Source organism: Microtus pennsylvanicus, chromosome 4 (assembly GCF_037038515.1).
Source record: "Microtus pennsylvanicus isolate mMicPen1 chromosome 4, mMicPen1.hap1, whole genome shotgun sequence".
Taxonomy (NCBI): Eukaryota; Metazoa; Chordata; class Mammalia; order Rodentia; family Cricetidae; genus Microtus; species Microtus pennsylvanicus.
The window spans coordinates 123,834,685-123,857,215 of record NC_134582.1 but is presented as its reverse complement, the minus strand read 5'-3'; the positions used below and the strand labels follow the sequence as shown (position 1 = coordinate 123,857,215).

Here is a 22,531-nt window from a genome sequence, read left to right as displayed (position 1 = left end):
AGGCCTATATCTGTCATTCCCATCCCAAATAAATCCCTAGTCCATTTTCTGTGAGTGTGTTTTGACTTGAATGGAACAAAAGTGAGAACAATTGAGATGTTGACACATATATGTCCAGAAAAGCCAAACTTATCTGTCTCCTCTTCCTATTTTCTAGGTGGGGGTGGGGGGGTCTCTCATGTTTCCCAGAATTCCCCAGACTCATTATCTAATCTGGGATGACCTCAAAATTCTGTTCCTCCTCCCTCCACCTCTCAAGGGCTGAGATTACAGGAACACCCCACCATGCCTAGTTTAGACAGTGCTGGAAATCAAAGCCAGGGCCTCCAACATGCTAGGTAACTTGGCTACAGTTTTAGATAGAGTCTCTGTATAGCCCAAGATAGCCTCAGAGCTAAGACTGCCCTTCCTCAGTCTCCAGGATGCTGCTCTACTGGCAGGCTCCACCAACTCTACCTGTACAGCCATCCTTAATAGGCTGCCAGTTCAAACTAAGACATACAAAATCCCCTCCTCAGAGGGATGGGCCTGATGTAAGAAGACAGGCGCATCTGTTTCAGATTAGAGTGTTGCCTTTCCCTCTGTTAGAAAGCCCCGAGCACCAGCAAGTTGACAGCTCAAACTGAACTCAGCCTAGAGCACTGTCCTTGGGGCATCTTCCTTTGTTTTAACTTCACAGGTGGAAATCAGCCCCCAAGAAAGTGGCATTGCCAATATTATCTTGAAACAGGATTTTGCTATGTAGCTCAGGCTGGCCTCGAACTTGTGACCCTACTGCCTCAACCTCTGTAGTATGTGTCTCCATATTCAGCCTCTAAATCTTGTCCATATGCATGTGCAGGTGTGCGTTCATGCATGTCACACCTCAGGTGTCTTTCTCTGTCGCTCTGCCATCTTGTTTTTTTGTGACAGGGTCAGTTTCTCTCTAACTCTGAAGCTTGCAGACTCAGCTAGACTGGCTGGCCGGCAAGCCTCCAGGATCTTCCTATGCCCGCCTCCTTGGCGCTGGCTGGCATGACAGGTGCATGCAACTGCGCCTTCTTTTGTTTTCTGTTGTTCTGTTTTTAAACCCGGGTTCGGCAGAATTAAATTCGGCTCCGCTTGCTTTCATGGTAAGCACATTACTAGCCAAGTAATCTTTCCCTAAAATTTTAATAGACCCCCAAAATTCCCATTAGTTCTGAATCCCAGGTTACCCATGCCTACATAACAGAAGGTAAAGGCTCTAACTAGGTTTTTGCCTCCTTGCCGTTTTCTCTTTCTTTCTTCTTTTTTCTTTAATGCTTTGCATCTGAAGTAATTTTTCTTTCCTCCCATGGGCACTTAATAGGTTTTAATTTTATAAAACATTATGCAACCAGATACCTTAGGGAACAGTAATTAACTTGGATTATGTTTTCAGTTCAGCGAATTCCAAATGAGAAGACTAAATACTGAGATTTTTGTCTATTGCAAAATGGGAAAACAACACGGCCGTGCTCGCTTCTTACTTGTTCTGAACCCTTTCTCACTGAGATTTGCAAACTGTCCCCTTTTAAAGCAGTCCTTCCTCAGAAAATGCTGTGGGCCATTTAAAATGAGGGGAATTTACTTTAATTTTGACACAGGTTTCCAGCAGTCAGTGATTCTCATTCCTCCCAGAAAAGTCTACCCACCCCCTCAAAAGAGGGAAAAACTTAGACTTGTCTAACAAAGGTGTGTGTGTGTGCACTTATGTGTATGTGCAGTTGTGTATGTGTGTACATGTGTGTGCATGTGTGTACGTGTTTGTGTGCAGTTGTGTGTTTATATGTATGTGCATGTGCATTTGTGTGTTTGTGTGTATGTGTACACATTTATGTATGCCCTATGTTTGGGTGTGTGTAACATACAGGGTTTCTGGAACTGATTATTTCCATAAATGCAGAATCCATTTCAAGTTGAACCTAGGTCATTTCAAAGTGAGGATGAGAGATGAAGAGTTGCATCCTCATCTGAATAACTCCTGAGTATACTCTGAGAAAAAAAAAATAAAGCTTGTTTTTGTGACCTCTCTGCCAAGGTATATAGCAGGCAGAATTAACCTGGAGCCACATCCAGCCCTTGCTTTTATTCAGTATGGGTCTTGGACACTGAGTGATTCTCCAAGTCTCTCCTTGTCTTAAAACAGTAGTTGCTACCTTAAATAACCATTGTGGTATTTCGTGAGATAGCTGTTGGCTAGCCACTCAACAGGTAGCAACCATGCTCATTACCATGGTAGAAAGCACCAGGGAAGCGGCCCAACAGACAGAAAACAGCCACTAATTCACTGCTATTGCCACGGTACTTCATAGTGACGACCCAAGATTGGAAGCCTTTGTAGAATAGAGCGACATGCAGAGTGACCTTACAATGGTTCTTTTGCCAGCCAGGGTGGCATGTGTCTGCAGTTCCAGCTATTCAGGAGGCTGTAATAGGAGGGTCAGTTGAGCCCGGGAGTCCAAAGCCAACCCAAATCACAGAGCAAGAATCTGTCTCGGTCTGCGTGGAGCCGCGATTGAGGGTTTCTGCTCCGCACCATGGGGTTTGTGAAAGTTGTCAAGAACAAGGCCTACTTCAAGAGATACCAAGTGAGATTTAGAAGGCGGCGAGAGGGTAAAACCGACTACTATGCTCGGAAACGATTAGTGATCCAAGACAAAAATAAGTACAACACACCCAAATACAGGATGATAGTTCGTGTAACTAACAGAGACATCATCTGCCAGATTGCCTATGCCCGTATAGAGGGGGACATGATAGTCTGCGCCGCCTACGCACACGAGCTGCCGAAATATGGAGTGAAAGTTGGCCTGACAAACTATGCTGCCGCCTATTGTACCGGCCTGCTGCTGGCCCGCAGGCTTCTCAATAGGTTTGGTATGGACAAGATCTATGAAGGCCAAGTGGAGGTGACTGGAGATGAATACAATGTGGAAAGCATCGATGGTCAGCCTGGGGCCTTCACTTGCTATTTGGATGCTGGTCTTGCTCGAACTACAACTGGCAATAAAGTTTTCGGGGCCCTGAAGGGAGCTGTGGATGGAGGCTTGTCTATTCCTCATAGTACCAAACGATTCCCTGGTTATGATTCTGAAAGCAAGGAGTTCAACGTAGAGGTACATCGTAAGCACATCATGGGTCAGAATGTTGCAGACTACATGCGCTACCTAATGGAGGAAGATGAAGATGCTTACAAGAAACAGTTCTCTCAGTACATAAAGAACAACGTTACTCCAGACATGATGGAGGAGATGTATAAGAAAGCTCATGCTGCTATACGAGAGAATCCAGTCTATGAAAAGAAGCCCAAGAGAGAAGTGAAGAAGAAGAGGTGGAACCGTCCCAAAATGTCTCTTGCCCAGAAGAAAGATAGGGTTGCTCAAAAGAAGGCAAGCTTCCTCAGAGCTCAGGAGCAGGCTGCTGACAGCTAAAGCAATTTTCTATGAAGAGTTTTTCATAAAGATAATAAACTTATTGACCAAGCAGCCAAAAAAAAAGAATCTGTCTCAAAATAATTGATTTTTAAACTTTTATTATTTATGTATATGTTTATTTATGTACGTGCATGCACAGTATGTATGCCTGTGAGAGGCAGAGGACAGCTTGGAGGATTTAGTGCTCTCCTTTCACTTGTGGCTCCCAGAGATTGAATTCGGGTCTTCAGGCTTGATGACGAGAGCAACTACCCAGTGAACTATCTTCACAACCCCTAAAATTAAAATTTTTAAATTGTCTTTATGCCTGGCCTAGGCCTCTGGCATCTAGAAATTAAAACATCACAATAAACCTTAATCTTCATCAATTTTATAATATATATATCACGATATAATAAATGTCTTATGAATAATACTGAAGTACATCTTTATTCATTTTAAGTTCACAAGACTAAGCTAGGGTGATTGCCTATTTAAGTCCTTCAGGAGACTGTTTCAGCCCATAGAGAGCCAAGATTTACAGTTAGACTGTCAAGGGCTTTTCTCCTAAGGGTCCACCTACATAACAGCTTCAGCACAAGAAGCAGGTTTGTCTTCTCATCCGCACTGTCCCTCACATGCCAGATGCAGGATTTGCTACACAAAAGCTTAGCTGATAAAGTTCAAATAGGAAAATGCAAATTCAAATGTATTTTCCCTTTGTTTTTATTAATTTCTAAACGTTTTCTAGCTTTATCAAGATATAATTAATACATGAAGATTTTATAAATATGTATATACATTCACGGTACACATTGATGTTTTGATATACATTGACATTGTGACATAGGTTTTCCACAATGAAGCAATCTGGCATAGCCATCTCCCCCTATAGATTTTTTTTTTTACTTTTTATTGATTCTTTGTGAATTCACATCATGCAGCCCAATCCCCCTTATCTCTCCATTCCCCCAACCCTCCCTCCACCACAAAAGAAAAAAACTAATAATAATAATAGTAGTAGTAGTAGTAATAATATCTCACCATGGAAGCTGAGTGTGTCACACAGTACACCCTTCTGTCCAAACAGCTTTGCTTGCAAATGTTCATTGCAATGAGTCATTGGTCTGGTTTGAGGCCTCTGGCTTCTGCTACACCATCAATACTGGATCCTCGCCAGGGCTTCTCTCAGGTGTCCTAAAATTGCCCTGTGTCATGGAGATGTCACAGCCTTGGTTCTGCAGGACCAGCCTCTTCACATGCTCCAACAGCTCTTAGATGGGTAGATGTTAGCGTGGGCCAGCTAGAGGCCATGGATGTGGGCCTGGGTGGTAGCTGAGTTGGTCAGCCCACCCACTCTCCTGTGCTTCTGCCCTCCTCGGCCTGCACCAACATGACCAGCTCTCCCACTCTGCCCAGGTGAGGGGTGGGACCAGCTCTCCCAAGCTCACAGGTTCAGTCTCAAGGCCTGCTCACCTGCACCCATGCCACCAGGGCCAGCAAGGGCCACCTCTCCAGCAAGGTCCTGGCAAGGGGCGAGGGCAGCTCACCCGAGGGCCAGCTCTACCATGCTGCCCAGGCAAGGTACAGGGCTGCTCTCCCAAGTGCTGCAGCAGACGAGAGGTGGGACCAGCTCTCCCACAACACCCCAGTAAGGGCTGGGGCCAACTCTCCTGCCTTCACACCTCTGGGGTCAGCTTTCTCATGCTACCCAGGCAGGAGTAGGGGGCAAGGGCTAGTCTTCCCATCTGCCAGAGGTAGTGAAGGGTGGGGCCATCTCTCCTGGCAAGTGACCTGGTGGCCGCTCTCCTGATTGCTGTAGCTGGTGAGGAGCAGTGGCAGCTCTTTCGCACTCAGGGCCCATTCTCCCACCACCTACAGGCAAGGGGTGGGGGACATCTCTCCCATGCCCCCATAGTTCTTCTTTAATGTTGTCACTGTTTGAGACAGGGTCTCAAGTAGGCCAGGTTGACCTTAAACTGCTTAGGATATATCCTAGGATAACACTGAACTCATAAGTCTCCTGTTCCCATCTCCCAAGAACTGTGATTACAGGTGTATGCCAACTAACTTTCTGTTTTCTTTTTAAACTTATTTTTCTTAAGAATATTCCATTCTGGTGAGGTATGGTAGTGGCTCCTGCCTTTAGTCTCTGCACTTGGAAAGCAGAGGCAAGTGCATCTCTATGAGCTCAAGGTCAGCCTGGTCTATATTTTAAGTTCCAGGCCAATGACTACATATTTGATATCCTGTCTCAGATAAGTAGATAGATGGATAGATAGGTAGATAGATAGATAGATAGATAGATAGATAGATAGATAGATAGATAGATTGATTGATTGATTGATTTCCACTCTGCTCTCTGAACTAATACTAATAGAACAAGGAACTTCCAAAGTGATTTGGACCAGTTATAAGTATGATCTGTGGCTGGTATAGAACTTTCTTGTTTAGGACCTCTTGTAAGGAAATACACCCAGCTGTTGCATTAGCCTGGGTTTGGGGAGGCTTTGGGGCTGAGAAAGGGGATAAAATTAAAGTCCTTGAGCCAGGCAGCCACTGATTCTCCTAATGGGAGCTTGATGGCTAGACTTTCAGGAAGTTCATAGGTTCAGACAATTCAAGAAGGTCTCTGAAAAGTGGGCCAATGACTGCTGTCCATTGTGGGATAGGAACAATGAGCATGCTAACAACAAATCACCCTTATCTGCTCGCTCTCTGCTCATTAATGCAGGCTCCCTGAGGACTTCAAAGCAGCCATATTGCCAGCTTGCGAAACAGATCAGAAGTTAGTCAAATGTAATAAAAATATATTTCTTCCAATGAATCTCCTTTTTATGTAGTTTTTATAAGAGCACACAAACAAAAAGGGGGGCCTTCCTTTGGAATGAGAGCACAGACGATATTCTCCATCCCACATGGTTGGGTTGTCCACACCGTCGTCTTCGGGAGCTTCAGTAGTGTAGGAACTCCAATTTCAAAACCATTTTACTTTTGTCTGTGTTTCTCCTGGAAATATGTCTGCATTGGAAACGTGAACTAGAATTTGCCATGCTTGGCTACACCATCACTTCATTCAGAAATGCTGATGGGAAAGTGTGTAACCTTCAATGGACTGGTAGCCCCTTGAAAGGCATCTGAACTGTCTCTTTCTCCATTTGTGCGTGTGGAATATTCTCTCTCTCTCTTCCTCCTTTCCTCTCACTTCCCCCTCCACCCCTCCCTTCCCGCTCTTTCCTCTGATACCTCTCCTTGTCTGACCAGGTATCACTTTGTAATCCAGGCTGGCCTTGAATTCTCGGTCTTTCTGTCTCAGCTGGAATAACAGTTATTTAACAACAGGCCTGACTTGGAATATAATTTTCATATGCATTAACTTCATACATAATGCTAATACCTTTGTTATGTGTGATATGAAGTTTAAAAGAATAGGAGTACATGTATGATGCTAATAACATGTTGATAAATAATATTGTGTATATAATATTATATATATACATATATATATATAGTGGGGTTCAAGACAAGGTTTCTCTGTGTAGCCCTGGCTGTCCTAAAACTAGTTCTGTAGACCAGGCTAGCCTTGAACCCAGAGATCTACTGCCTCTGCCTCCCAAGTGCTGGTATTAAAGGTGTGCACCACTCTATCTGACCTATAAGTACATGTTCTTAGTATGATATATGCACTCTAAGTACCTGTCTGTGGTCTCTGATTCGCATGAGCCGTTAGCTCATAGTGGCTCTGCTTTTCACAGTAATCTCTCTGACCCAAATCAAAACAAAAGAGCGAAGTCAACACAGGCTCTCTAAACACAGTGGCCTTGACATCGTGGGAAATGTCTCCTGTGGACAGTAGATGCAGAGTCTGTCTCAAGAGTATTGTTCCTTTGACAATAGCTACAGGGTGGGGACAGATGAGGACAGAAGGGGCTAAGTTGACAAGAGAAGGGAGCCGCCTCTGAAGATCAAGTAGAGAAAAAAGTTCAAGCACATCTCAGAAAAGTAGGCACTAGCCAGGGGTGGCTATCTGAAGCATTTGAAGTACAGCCATTTGCTATTTCCTAAAAAGAATTTTAAAGTAATAATCAATTTAAATATTTAGTTAAATGATAATTATTTTAAAAATAATTTTAAAAAGCGATCAGCTAAGATAAGCTGTGCCATCGCTGTAAATGTCAGCTGCACACACAATTTTGTATCAAAGAAAAGAATGCAAATTGCTCAGTAAGTTTTACAGTTTGAGTTGAAATCAAGTGTTAATTATGTTGCCATAAATAAAACACATTCAGGAGGTCCTACCCTACACCTATATCATGTAGGAGAATATTTATGTTTCTTCTTCAATTTACCCATTTCATTTCACTTTTGAAAATGTGATTCCTAGACATTTTAAGTGACTTCTGTGCCTGCCATCACGTTGCTCTTAGACACAGTCCCCGGCTTCTAAAACTGAGGTATGAAACCCATGCATGGCGTCACGTAAGTGAATTTGGAGGTAGGGAACAATCTAGAAGTACAACCAGGAACAAGCTCAAAATCAGATACACAACGAATCCGGGTGTGTTGGTGTATTCACCCATGTTGCATGCATGGCATAACAACATGCAGAGTGGAAAGTGTGTGTTGTGTGTCCAGAGCCAAGGCTGCAGTGAAGCTCACACTCTGCATGTCATTAAGCCATGCACACAACACCAGTGACCTCTGACCAAAGCACTTCTTCCCAGATCCCAGAGTGTTGGATGTTCGGAACTGCAGTGTCAACACACATTTCTGCTTCTACACAAGGTTGTGGTTTCATTATGGGAAACAAAGACTTACTGTATCTTACCATCATTTCTTAGTCTGGAAGTGTAAGTCCAGTGTATCTTTAGATTGTGCTGTGTTAGGATGGTTAATTTTTTAAAATTGCCATTTCAGTTGATAGCATGAGTACCAAAGTGAGTCATTTAGGGAATTTGGGCTTGGGGTAGTAAGAATTTCCAACCATTCGGGAATGGCCTAAATATATGCCCACCAGTTTTATATTATTTATGCAAAGTGGCATTCTCTGTATTCAACACTATAAAATAAAATACCAGTCAATGATGTGGGATTCCCCTCTGTATGCTGTGAATACCATTGGTTAGTAAAGAAAACTGTCTTGGACCTACGCAGTCAATAGAGGTAGGCGGGGAAAACTAAACTGAATGCTGGGAGAAAATAAAGAAGACTAGAGGAGAAGCCATGTAGCCCCACTAGAGATAGACACTGGAACCTTGCCAGTAGGCCATGAACCTCATGATAAAATATAAAATAATGGAGATGGGTTAATTCTAGATGTAAGAGCTAGCTAGCAATATGCTTAAGTAATTGGCCAAGCAGTGATTTAGATTATATAATTTCTGTGTGATTATTTCGGGAGTCTGAGCAGCTGTGAACCAACAAGTGGCCTCCTCCATACAAGTGAACTCTGGAAAATGTTAATGACATCATAACATTAATAACATCAAATATTTAGTCAAGATTTAATTCTTTGTGTAAAACTAAACTGGCACGTGTGAGTTCATCTCATTCATACACAAATTTGCTTTCATCATTGTTGGAAAAGTGGTATATATATTAAAGAACTGCTTTAAGATAAATTTCTTTATGGCTTATTATCAGTAGATCTTTACTATCTATTTTATATGTCTACATACCCAGGACCATGTAAAAAATTCTCAGGCAAAAAGAGGTTGGGAGGGAAAAAGTTTCAGAAACCTTATCATGTATGTACTACCTAACTTTGCTCATCCTTAGCCACAAAAGTCAAGGGTGTCCTAGGTGCACAAAAGAGACTCGTGCTCTCAACAAACTGGCCTGAGAGACCGGAAGCAAAAACAGCAGTCATTGCCCTTGCTAAGCTCTAAGAGCCTCACCAGCTCCAGCTCCACTCATTGAATCTGTTTCTTCCTCCTGAGTGAAAAAGACCTCTTAACCGCTCTGGGGAAAGTTGCTTTTTTCTTATCCTAGAGAAAATCAGGAAGAATCTCCAAATGAAGACAAGTTCAGCCTCATGAGCCGTCTACCCTGTTTCTCAGCCCTGGGACATTTCAACAATAAAAAACATGAAGGTGAAGAGCCAACTTAAAAGAGCCATTAGAGACTGGCAGTATCAGGGGAGGGGTGATATTTCACTGGGCAAATGGATGCCACACAAGCCTGAGGACCCCCACGTTTGATCCCCAGAACCTGTGTGACAAAGGCGGGATGGTGGTTACACTTGCTGTCCCTGAGCTGGACGAGGCAGGGATGGACAGACCCCTTGGGATTGCTGGCCAAGCATCCAAGTTAAATCAACGAGTCACAGGCCAATGAAGCATCTTGTTCAAAAACCAAGGTGGATGCTGTCCTGAAGAGCGATATTTGTGGTTGGCCTACAAGGAAGTACACAAACACCACACATTCGCAAGTGCACATTCTAGAGAATTAGCCCTAATTCTCTAGAAGCCAGGGCTATTTAGTCCTTGGACCCTGTGGGGAAAAAATGACAGACTGGCAATTCTCAAAACCTTTGAACCCTGTTGGGACAGGGAGGAGAACAAACTGCTCACACGAGGGGATCATATGGAATAATATCAATGTACTTTCATTAGTAATTACTCTAAAGTAGCTTTGCCTCTAATTAGTGACACTTGGGGTGAGCATCATAGTAATTTGTACTCATCAAAGCTTCATCAGAAAAAAAAAAAGACAGACAGAGAAATTCAAAATTTGAAAAGAAATTCAATGGTGCCTTTGACTATAGGTTAGAACAATTGTGGTATGAAAAGTTAAAGTGTTACGAGCTACATTTTTCATTGTTGTGACCAAATTCCTGAAAAAAAAAACGGCTTAAGGATTTATGACTCCTTCAGATGATAGTTCTGGAGGATGCAGTGCACCCTGGGGGGAAGGCTTGGCTGCAGGGGTTCTAGGCAGCTGCTCACATCTTGTCCAGAGACAGGAAGCAGAAGTTCACACATACCCGTGCTCAGTCCTCTTTCTCCCGGGCTCATGACTCGCACTTGGGGTGCTTCCTTTCTCAGTCAGTTCAATCTCAGACACACCCAGAGGTCTGTCTCACAGGTGACTCTAGATCCTGTCAAGTTAACAATCAATGTTCACTATCACATTTTTCTCACATAACCAGAAGTCTCTGGAAAACCATCCGTAGCTGCTGCTCACTGCTGCCAAGAGAGAGTCTAGGCTCTCTCTACAGGAACTGCTCAATGACTTTTAACTGGGAGACCTTCTTCCTCACATCTCCTGCCTTGTGGCTACAAAATGGCTGCCTAAAGGCTAGGTAGCAGCAGTTCCTGTGTCAAAAAAAGAAAAATTTTCCCAGAAACCCTCATCTCGTTTCCTATTGGCCAGAGCTTCATCAAATGACAGAGTCTGAGGCAAAGGAAGCTAAATTAGCAAATGGTTTGAGCTGTGCTCCTCTCCTAGACTTAAGTCAAAAGGAAAGCATTTTGGGTGGGCAATACCACTTCCTATCATGGAAAGATCTGGAAGGTTTAACTAATCCCTTTATATCCAAGGAGGTTCGGGCAACTGATAACGCTGGCCTTTGGGGGTTTAGGAACCTGGAGGAAGACATAAACCTTTAGTGCCTTAGCAGTGTGAGAAATTAATCAACCTAGTTAGAGGCAGAGGCCTGAGAATTAGTCACTAAACACTGAGAGAAGTGTTTTGCAGTATGTGGGCCATTGGCTCATGTGCGAACCGAGAGCTCAAACTTACATGGGAAGGGAGAAGAAAAGAGGAAGGGGAAGGAAAGAGAGAAAGGAGGAAGAGGGAAAGAAGGGGAAGGGAAGAGGAAAGAACAGAAGAATAAAATAAGGTATAGGTCTATTTTGTACAGGAGGGTTTAATTGTTGCAAGAAACTTTGTGTGTGTGTGTGTCTGTCTGTCTGCGTCTATATGTGCTGGACACAATATTAAACAAATTTCTTTCTGGGAGTTGAGTTGTGGCCAAGAAAGTTGGACAAGTCATGGCCCTGCAGTTTCAGAAAACCTAAGAGTAGCCATTACTACCTGTTGCCAAAAAGAAAACACAGCCTTGAAACGAGACAATGGCTCAAAACAAGAGATTAACCATAGAAAGCCAAGGGCAGTGGAGGCTAAGGCCACCTTTACATGGAGTGCGGAACAAGCATTTCTAGTGACTTGAATGCTTGAATCCTTGGGGGGAAAGAGAGTAATCTCTATCCCACCATGACAGACCTCAGTTCATGGTGGACTGGAGAAGATGTGCTTCTCGAGAACAAGGATCAAGGACCACATGGCACCAATTCAGGGAACAACATGGACTGGCAAGGACTCCACACAACAGGAAGACTGCACTCTGACCAGCCATCTCTTAGGGGTGCCACCTGGAGAGAAAGGATCAGCACTTAAACAAGACTGTGCTTGCAAAAGTCACATGCAATTAGCTGTGTTTATATGCCTAAATTGACAGGTACTGCATGGTGTTGTTTTTATTCTTTGCAAGCAATTACTTCTGTTGTTTTCCAAAGTCACCAGTTAAAAAACGCTGTCAGTGGAGCTTAATAAAAAAAAAAAAAAAAGATACCTCATAGGGAAGACCTGATTTGTTTTTCCAAATTTTCCAGAATTTTCCAAGAGAATGAATGCCTGGAGAGTAAGTACTCTGGAATAGTGAGTGGCCTTCATTCTGATCATTTTACAAACGACAGCCCGGAAATAAACCGTGCTTGCTCACATGAACCATGTGAGCTCTCCAGGGAAGGAAAGAATCTGGGGTCCTGAATTATATTCTGTAAGCACTGGCCTTGGACTCGTGTATGTGAAAAGATTAGCATGCAGGATCCTCTACCTTCAGTGATGCCAAGACCTGGGCTTAGCTGGACCAACCCCTTTGGAAGGAATTGTCTCTCCCTCCTCTCTGTCCCTCTCCCTCCTTCCATCCCCACCACTTTGGTAATGGCCATGTTTGGGGCTTTGTGTGAAACCAGAAAGTCACTGCCCACAATAACTCTCTTGCTGTCTTCACCAGGGAACAGAGGCAATATTGCTGTCTTGCTGGTTACATATTCTGTTCTTCTTTCCCCCTTGATATTTGCTTAAACAAATCTTAGCTGCATAAAAATGTTTATGAGATAAAAAGTGTTTGAGACCAGAGGATTGGGGATTTGAGACCAGCCTGGTTGACAAAGAGAGATTCTGAAGAAAAAAAAAAAGTAGGAGGTAGGTTACAGCTAGGCTGCATTTCCTGGGGGGGGGGGGTGATCCCTCTTAAAAGCCAAGAAAAGTATAAAATTAGCTAAATAAACAGCTAAAAAAATTGAGGAACAAAAAGATCAGTCTTAGTACTAAAAAAAATTGTCGCAAAAATAAAATGACATATATGTATGAAAAGACCATAATGATTGCCATTATTTTGTGTGCCAGCTTTAAAAAATGTAAAAATAGAGAAAGATCTTTGTCAAATTCATGGCAAGTAAGTCCAACTCATCTTCTGTTGTTCTTTCTCTCCCGCTTTTCTGTGCGCGCGTGTGTGCGCATGCGTGCGTGTGTGTTAGTGAACCAATCCCCCCAGCACTCAAAGCTACTAAGGTGGTACTGTAAGCCCGCGAACAGAAACAGACAGCTGCAGAGGGTCTTCTGGAGATTGTTAGGATTGTTAGGATGAAGGTCCCTGTGATCAGAAGGTGAACTAGGAATGTGAGCAGCAACACCCCTGCATGAGATAAAAACGAAGGTAATTCTGAGGCATAAGTGGAGGCAAAAGGAGAAATTTTAAAAATGGAGAGAAGAAGGAAGGAGAAGGGAAAGGAGAGAAAAGATGGGAAGGGGAAAGGTGGGAGGAAGGGGAGGAGACAGAAGGGGAGGGAAGAGAATTGATGGCCATAAATGAGACCGTGTGGATAAGGTGTTCATGAAGCTAGCCTGCACAGAGCATTAGCCGATTCATTGCTATACAGCCTAAACTAGATAGTCCTGGATTTCTTTTGCTTCCAGGTTGTGAGTTCAAAAGAAGCACCCACCTACTCTTACACTCTAAGCCCGTGGTTTACTCTGACTGATCTGACTAATTCCATCTCCCCAAGACTCAGTTTCTCAGTAGAAAACTGTCCTTGAGTCTCTGAAGAAGGACAGGCAGTGTCTTATTTTCCCAGAATGCCTTGTACCTGCCTTCTCTACATTTGATCCAGCGCACCATGAGGAACTCGAGTCTGCCTCTTCTTCTGTGACTGGCTCGAAAGCGGGGTCGGACTCCTGGCCTTCAGAAGACATCTGCCGCATAACGCTTGTCAGATGCAAGTCAGGAAACATCCCCAAGATGAAGTGTTCAGAGAGGCGCTCCACTTCAACAACCAGTTAGCACAAAGTGCTTTCCTGAAAGACTTGGAGAAAGGAAATGGCTGTCTAAAGCATGACCACGAGACAGTGACTTCTATACAAATGATGAGTTATATGCAATCTTTTTCCTGGTGAACCAAGTTAAGAGCCCCTGTTAATACCATTTTTGTGGGCTCTGTAGAATAAGGAAACCTTACTTTAGAGCTGATTGGTTGACTGATATATATCCATTTCCTCAGCCGGCATAGTTAACCCCCTAGGACTAGACACTATAAATTCAGAAACCAGACTGTTATTATGTATGACAGTGATTCAAAACTGGACTTAGTTCATAATGCCAGGAGATAAAGGAAATTGGATTTAAAAGACGTGCTGTGTGCAGACCGGTGTTTCTCTTCTCTTTCTTTTGCCTTTTCCAAAGATCCGCAGCCTCTCCAACACTGAGCAAAGCTCACACCATGATCTCCAGCATAGCTATGAATGTAACCAAACACAAAAATCACAACTTCCAGAGCGAGTTCCAGGACAGCCAAAGCTACCCAGAGAAACCCTGTCTTGAACCATCCCCCCAAAAGTCACAACTTACTTAAAAAAATTATGAGATACTTTTTGCATGTTTTTTTTTCTTTTTGTAATTTGATTGTGTGCTTCTCTGGTGTGAACTTCATAGATGACGATATTGTATCAAAATGTCAAAAGGTTAGACAGGCTTCTTCGGCTTTTTTGTATCTTCAGGAGCCTCAGAGCAGGAAAATTAAGGAAGACAGTGTGCAGCAGTGAACGTTGGCAAGAACTGGCATAAGCTTTCCAACACGTGAAGCCTGACATTTGTTTTGTTTCTGTTTTTTGGTCTTGCTTCTTCCATTGGTTTTGTTTTGAGACAGTCTCACTATGTAGCTCCAGCTAGCCTGCAGCTTGCTCTGTAGACCAAACTGGCCTCAAACTCACAAAAATCTACTTGCCTTTCCCCTCCGAGAGTTAAGATTAAAGGCACATACCACCACACCTGGCAAAAGTTTTAATAAGAATAATCCAACTGGCAATTTTCAATGTTGCCATTTCCGTATGGCGACAGAGGTTGAAAATTGTCTTCATAGAATTCTTTATTTTACCAGAAAGTTATCTCCAAGTGTTCACTCTGCTGATGGTGCAGTCAGATGCACCTGCCTGTCAACCTACACAGCATTATCTATCATTCTATCTAGGTCAGTGGTTCTCAACCTATGGGTCATGACCCCTTTGGGGGTCGCATATCAGATATCCTGAATATCAGATATTTTTATTATGATTCATAGCAGTAGAAAACTTAGTATTATGAAGTAGCAACAAAATAAAATTATAATTGGGGGTCACCACACACAAGGAACTGTATTAAAGGATCGAAGCATTAGGAAGGTTGAGAATTACTGTCCTAAGTAAAGAGCTGGACAGACCTGGACAATTTCATCAAGGTGCAGGTGTCAGTCTTCCTAACGAGCAGGCTCTGACACAATGATGAGGAGACATGGGGTCCACTACAGGCAAACCCACTCTGTCTTAAGCTGGAGGGCAAGGTAGTTAGCAAAATTAACACAAAGTAAGTGAATACGATAGATCAAATGAAGCCTCCCCGGAGCGCTACGCTTCTCATTCAAACCAGAACAAACAACATGACAAATATTTCCTGTCACTAAAGACTGATGGCATTGAGGACTTTCAGCAATATCATGCCCTGTTCTGATGCTTTCCCTACAGAAGGCAAGCGCACACCTGGCTGTGGCAATCATAATGGCACCCACTTTTGCCCCATTTGAGAATTCCCTAGATAAATCAAAATGCTGGAATGCCCCTCGTGTTTCTAAAAGCTCACAGACTCGTTCACAGGCAAGAATCAACAGAGCTCTTTATCTCAACAAGTAAAAGCGTGGAATTAAACTGGAAAAACGCACTCATCCAAGGCCCTGATTTCCACTTACTCATCGTGTTAGTGTGCAGGCACGTTAAGCATGAGCGTGCAACAGATCTTGAAGCTTCTCTATAATTGACAGCCATCAGCGAGAGAAGAGTGTTCACACTGAACTGTGCATTCAAATGTAAAAACTAGAGGTCTGTAATGGATATCTTCATCTATCGATCCCCACACTAATTTTTTTTTCTTTTTAGAGAACTGTAGCAATTTTACCAAGTTCAAAGTAAAATTACTTTAGGGCTTGAACTATGTGTCTAAAGTGTGGTGATGTAGTTGACTTTCTAAGTTAGTTTAAGGAATGATTCAATCTTTGGCCAAGTGGCACATCTATGGTGTTTTAAGCTGGGCTCTCACTAAGTAATTCAGCTTTCTCTTAAACTCAATCAAAAGTCCTTCCACCTCAGGCTCTCTAGTGCTTAAAAAATTTTCATTTTTAATGTTTTCAGAATATTATTGTCATGGCTGGGTAGGTGGTACAGTTAAGGGAGCTTACTGAGCAAGTATGAGGACCCAGGTTTAAATCCCAGCACCCACCTTAAAACCCTTGGGTATGGTCATACAGGCCTGTGGGGAGAAAGCAGGAGGACCCATGAGGCTTGCTGATCACCAGCCTAGCTCGAGATCAATAAGAGACCTTGTCTCAAGGGAAGAGAGTGATAAAACACAACACAACATTTTCCCCTACCTTCTGAAAGTACACACACACACACACACACACACACACACACACCACAGACTACACAGACTATTTGGTTTGGTTTTTCAAGACAAGGTTTTAATAGCCCTGGCTATCCTGGAACTTGCTTTGTAGAACAGGCTGGTCTCAAACTCACAGAGAGCCACCTGCCTCTGCCTCTGCCTCTGCCTCTGCCTCTGCCTCTGCCTCTGCCTCTGCCTCTGCCTCTGCCTCTGCCTCTGCCTCTGCCTCTGCCTCTGCCTCTGCCTCTGCCTCGAGTGCTGGGATTAAGGGCATTGCCACAACTGCCTGGATACTACTTTTTAAAAAATATATCAACATCATAAAAAATGGTGAGAAAAAATCTGTATCAATCAACCATGCATTTAACATTTACTAAAATATGTTCTAAATCTTATTCATGTATCCATAATATTGAACTGGATGGTAGATACGATGCATTCAATACTTGCCTATGTTCTTCATCTCTTTGCTATTATCACCTTTCATTTTATCAATACATCTTCATTTTTAAAAGAATATATTAGTCATAATTGGTATGGAATGTCCTCCTGTATATGTGCTGTGTTTATTGGTTGATGAATAAAGCCATTTTTGGCCAATGGCTCAGCAGAGTAGAACCAGGTAGAAAATCCAAACAGAGATATAGAAAGAGAGTAGGCAGAGTCAAAGAGATGCCAAGTAGCTGCCAAAGAAGAGAGATGCCCTCGAACCTTGACTTGCAGACTACAACCTCATGGTGATATACAGATTAACAAAATGGGTTAATTTAAGGTGCAAGTGTTAGTTAATAAAAAGCCTGAGACAATAGGCCAAACAGTGTTATAATTAATATAGTTTCTGTGTGATTATTCAGATTGGAGTGGCCAGGAAATGAGTGAGCAGTCTCTGTCTACAAATGGCACCCAATATGGGGCAATTACACCCACATAAAAACTGAGAGAGCTTGGAAAGGAACTCTAGGCACAAAAGAAGAGAGTTAAGCACAGCTTCTTGGTAGCCTCATTTTTTCAGATAGACTTTGCGTGCTGGTAGCGTCTTTAAGTCTTCCTGACTCAGTGTTAGCGGCAAAAAAATGCACAGCTTCTTTAAGATCCAACTTCCTGGTTTGTAGTGGAACAAACATTGGTCCTAGCCATGCCCGCTTAACATTTTTTTTAAAAAGTGCTCCATGTTGAAGTAGATGGAACAAACATTGGTCTTAGCCATGTCCACTTAACATTTTTTTTAAAAAAGTGCTCCTGGTCAAAAAATGATTACAGATTAGCAATAAAGACAGGTTCATATAAAAAACAACCTCTGAATGGGTCACTGTGTTGGATCAATGTACATAGGCTTGGAAGAGAGAAAAAAAACGAGTATAGATAGTTAAAAAATAAAACAAAGTCTTTAAAGAGACAATAAAAGTAATAAAAAAGAGTACAGACAGACAAAGATTAAAAAGTAATTTTAAAAAGACACATAAAGGTGGAAAATACATAAGGGAGTCTGGATTACATATACTATTGTGTTTTATTTGAATTTTTTGACTGCAGAGAGACATTTGATTGTGGAGGCTGCTAAACTAAACCAACATATATATTTTAAAGGTATCTTGACTTTATAATTTGAGCTCAAGGATATGTTGTTTGGAAAAGAGGTTCTGCTTTTGTTTCCACAGAAGATAAGAACTTGTGGATTCTTTCCATGCTAATATGGTTTGATCAAACAAGACACCCTAAAGGAAAGTTGGTGGTACAATATCCAAAGCAGCTTCAGGACTGATGGCTGAGATGGAGTAGCCACACAGGATATCCCATAAAAGACCTAATTAACAGTGTCCCTAATCAGCAGAAAGTAGTCTAAAAGTCTATGCTCAAATTCAAAATATTATTTAAAATAATTATTTTCATTTAAAAGAGGTTGATTGTGACTAATGGTCACAGTAAATTCTATTTTGAAAAAGGGATATGATATAGAGATAAATATTTTACATTGGTATGGATCTTAATCTATTGTTATATTTAAGGTTGATGCTGTTACACTCTGTATATGTATTTCTGCTCTTATTTAAGGTATTGTATTTGTGAAGCTCATTTTAAAATGCAATGTATAGTTTAAAAAATACAGATTAATAGATAGCTATCTATAATAATCAAACTTGTTGTCATGTTAATTAGGTTTTCTAAATGTACAGAGATATATTTCAGATGAATAGGTAATCTTCAAACCTTTTAAAAACCTACAGAATATGGTATTTTAAATGTTTTAAGAACTTAAACTTTTCTTGACAGTGAGGCATGTCTGCTTCTGGCAGCACCAATTACTTCAGAAAGGTTGATGAGCATTGAAGAAACTTATTATGAAATTTGCCTTCAATATGACAAGGCTAACATTTGGGCAAGAAAAAAAAAACTTGTTCTTGCCTGGATTGTTTGATGGTATGATGTATGAACTGGACATGCAGGACCCACAGAAAAGTGACTGCCAAACTTTCCAAAAGATGAGATTGTCCTTCAGGATTCCTGCCTTACAGAAAGAAACTGCCAGACATTTTTCAAGACACACAAAAAAGAAATTGATGAACTTTGCCATTACAAGGCAGAACAGATCTTCAAATTTCTTGCTTCATGGAAAGGTCTGCCAGATATTATGGTCCTGTAGGCTGAAGATGGATGCTCCAATGTTACAGAAGAACTTTGGGTGACTGTCCAGGCAGTGAGATGTCTCTGTAAATTCTAGAGCTTTGGAAACTGCTTACAATACACTTCCTGTTTAGTTAGGTAATATTATATCTCTAAGGAGTTGAAGACAGATAGTTATAGTTTTCCTTAGTTATAATAAAAGATAAATTAGATAGAAAACTTTAGACTAACAAAGACAGGATAGACGACAGAAAATTTTCCTTAATTTGTCAAATACAAATAGATTAAATATTGTAACTATAGTTCTTGCTTGATACCTGTTTTGTCATATGTAATTTTATTATGTTAAAGTTAAAGCCTTCCTTTTTATTTAGATAAAAAATGGGAGGTGATGTAGGATATCCTTCTGTATATGTGTTGTTTATTGGTTGATAAACAAAGCTGTTTCAGCCAATGGCTTATCAGAGTAAAGTCATGTGGGATATCCTAACAGAGATATAGAAAGAGAGTAAGTGGAGTCAAAAAGATGCCATGTAGTTATTGAAGGCGATTGATGCCCCAGAAACTTTACTGGTAGGCCACAGCCTCACGGTGATGTACAGATTAATAAAAAATGGGTTAATTTAAAATGTAAGAATTAGTTAATAAGAAGCATGAGCTAATAGGCCAAGCAGTTTCTGTGTGATTATTCCAGTCAGAGTGACCAAGAAACAAACAAGCAGTCTCCACCTAATTTGATCAAAAATCTTAGAAATAAAAGCCAAGCATTGTGGCTCATGCCTGTAATCTCATCCTTCAGGATGCTTAAACAGGGGGATTGTCATAAGTTCAATACCAACCTAGGTTGCATAGTGAGTTCTAGGCCAGCCAGACCTACATAGCAGGCTCCTGTCTCAAAAAAAAGAAAAGACCTGTAGAGTTAAGATAGATGTTCACAATTTAGTAGCCTACACGTTTTAAAAAGCAAAGTGACCTCCTGATTCTCACAATGACTATATCCCTTATAAAAGTCACTTACAATGATAAAATCAGTTCTATTAGAACTGTATAAATAGTCGATAAAGCATTTATCAGGGTCCTCAGAAGGCAATGCTTAGTGTATAAAGGTCAGTGTGTGTGTGTGTGTGTGTGTGTGTGTGTGTGTGTGTGTATGAGGGGTTGTCCTTCACATGTATTTAATCCAAATGATAGTCTTGGTTTTGGTTCTTCAGGTGCTAACCACTTTCAAGTTGGTTGGTTGGTTGGTTGGTTGGTTGGTTGGTTGGTTGGTTGGTTGACTGGCTGACTGGCTGGCTGGCTGGTTGGTTTGGGCTGTTTACATTGTTTTGCTTTTGAGGCAAGGTCTCCTATCAGCCTAGCCAAGTAGGCTAGACTAGTTGGCCAGCATGCCCACAGAGAGCTACTTGTCTCTCTCTCCCCATTGCAGGCCTTTTGCTTATAAACTTTGGTTCTGGGGATTGAACTCGGGTCCCCATGCTTGCCAAGCATACACTTTACCCACTAAGCTATCTCCCCCACCTCCTGAATCCAATATTTTAAAATTGTCACACAACTTATCAGCCAGGAAGAAGGCTCTGAATCACTCACATTGGGCTTCTTGGCAGCACACTCTACGTTCCAGAGCAGGTCATGCCAAAACCATCAGCACCCACCTGGTGCTATTCCTCAGAAGCAGGTTTATCTTTCTATCGGTTGACTAAGCAAGAAACCAACTAAGATCAGTTTCTTTAATCAGGTAGGTAACTTGGAACATTCAAGAGATAGGCTACTGCATATCAATGATTATTTTAACTGAAGTATGAATATCGTGCTTATAGAAAGTAGCAGAAGTGGGTTACATAAAGAATAGATTTTTCTGAAACAACAAAACAATCTGTGGCATTACCAATACCTCACCTGTGGACAGTCCTCATTCTGAAAACCACACCATCTTAGAGTTAAGGAACAAAAATTTTAATAGCACCGTGTGTCTCAATTTGACTAAATTCAGCATAAAAAAATCTATTTTTTTTCTAATTACATGGTGCCAAGTGACTGAATTTGCTGAACTTTTCAATTACTTATTTGAGTAGCATGTAGACATATGTTGATTTCACAAGGAATGTGTCTTGCATATTAAAGATGATAATTAATCATTGCACATTTGAAAGCAGGGCCATTTATGCTCGTAGCTTTTCTTCTGCCTTCCGGAAAGAATAAATTCAGATTAAACTGGAGTGGGGGGAAAAGATAATAATGTTGGGTGTAAAGAAGCAGGTTGACAATTCTGAGTGTGCATTGCTGAAAACATTGAGCAGATAGGAAGGCACTCTTGAGCAATCCATAGGTATCTCTTTAGCATCTAATACTGCAGACACTGTGTGGTTCAAGTTGTCTCTGCTCGTCCTGTTTCCCTATGTGAAGTCATCTACTCGTCTCTACATATTAGTTATCATACCTCCTGCGTTTCCCACGTCAGTGTGAATCACAGCTCCTTCCGAGAGTTGGCGTGTTTATTGTAGTCTTTTGCCACGTTGATTGGAAATTACAATCACTTACTCATGTCCTTAGGAGCATGTTCTATAAGGGAAGCACTTCCTGAGAGCCCCTTGTGAAGCAGCTACCCTCCAGCTGCAGGCCTGGGACCAACAGCATCCCCAAGGTCAACCATGGACTTCTTAGAATCCCACATGGGCAGCTCCACCCTGGATCTCCACGAATCAGGAGCTCTGGTGGGATAGAGAACTCACCCACAAGGCGATTTTTAGACATGGTGAATTTTGAACTTTGTGTGAGACAGGAGAATGCCCAGGTGAGGAAGCAAATGCAGGTGATGAGACAGCTTTCGAGCTGACCTTAGGACTCTGTCTCTCCAACCTAAAGCTGCCTTCACACCACTGAACCGTGAGAACTCCGACCAAAGCCAAGGAAGGAGCATTATTTCACTTCCTCTAGTTCAGATGACACAGGGTACCGTTTTCAGAGAACTCTCCAAACTTAAAGAGCAACGATTTAAAAGTAAAGGGGGAATAGGACTCACGGTGCAGTGCAATTTGAAAAGCAATGGAGAGTCCCATAGTTAATGTTAATCACAGAGACCCACTATGCCCTCCGTTTGAAGAAGAAGAATCCTTTCTGCTATTCCTGAATGTCACTAAGCCATATGGCACACTCAGTTACCTGGCAGGTTAAATGGTGTTCCTTAGCAAGGTATCATAAAGTAGACCCAGAAGATATCACCCCCAAGATACAAAAGCCAGGGGTGACCGGTGGGATGGCAGATTTTTCACACGATTAACTAAGAGTTAAAGACATTTCTGGGAGACATTTTCTACACTCTAGCAAAACATTAAAAGCAACATACTTGTAATCAAGGCATCATATATGAGGACTGCAGAAGTAGCTCGTCTAATGTCTGTCCAGCATTAGCAAAGCCCTGGGGTCTCTTTTCAGTCCTGCATAAACTAGGCGTGGTGACCTAAGCCTGTAATCCCGGATGGGAGGTGGAGGTAGGAGAATCGGGAATCAGCTGTCTTCTGCA

The 22,531-nt window shown here is 41.9% G+C and overlaps 1 pseudogene; it reads left to right on the top strand.

Annotated features, from left to right (window-relative positions):
* The first annotated feature begins 2,504 nt into the window (after positions 1 to 2,504).
* LOC142848402 (large ribosomal subunit protein uL18 pseudogene) lies at positions 2,505 to 3,503 on the top strand (annotated as a pseudogene).
* The last annotated feature ends 19,028 nt before the right edge of the window (positions 3,504 to 22,531 follow it).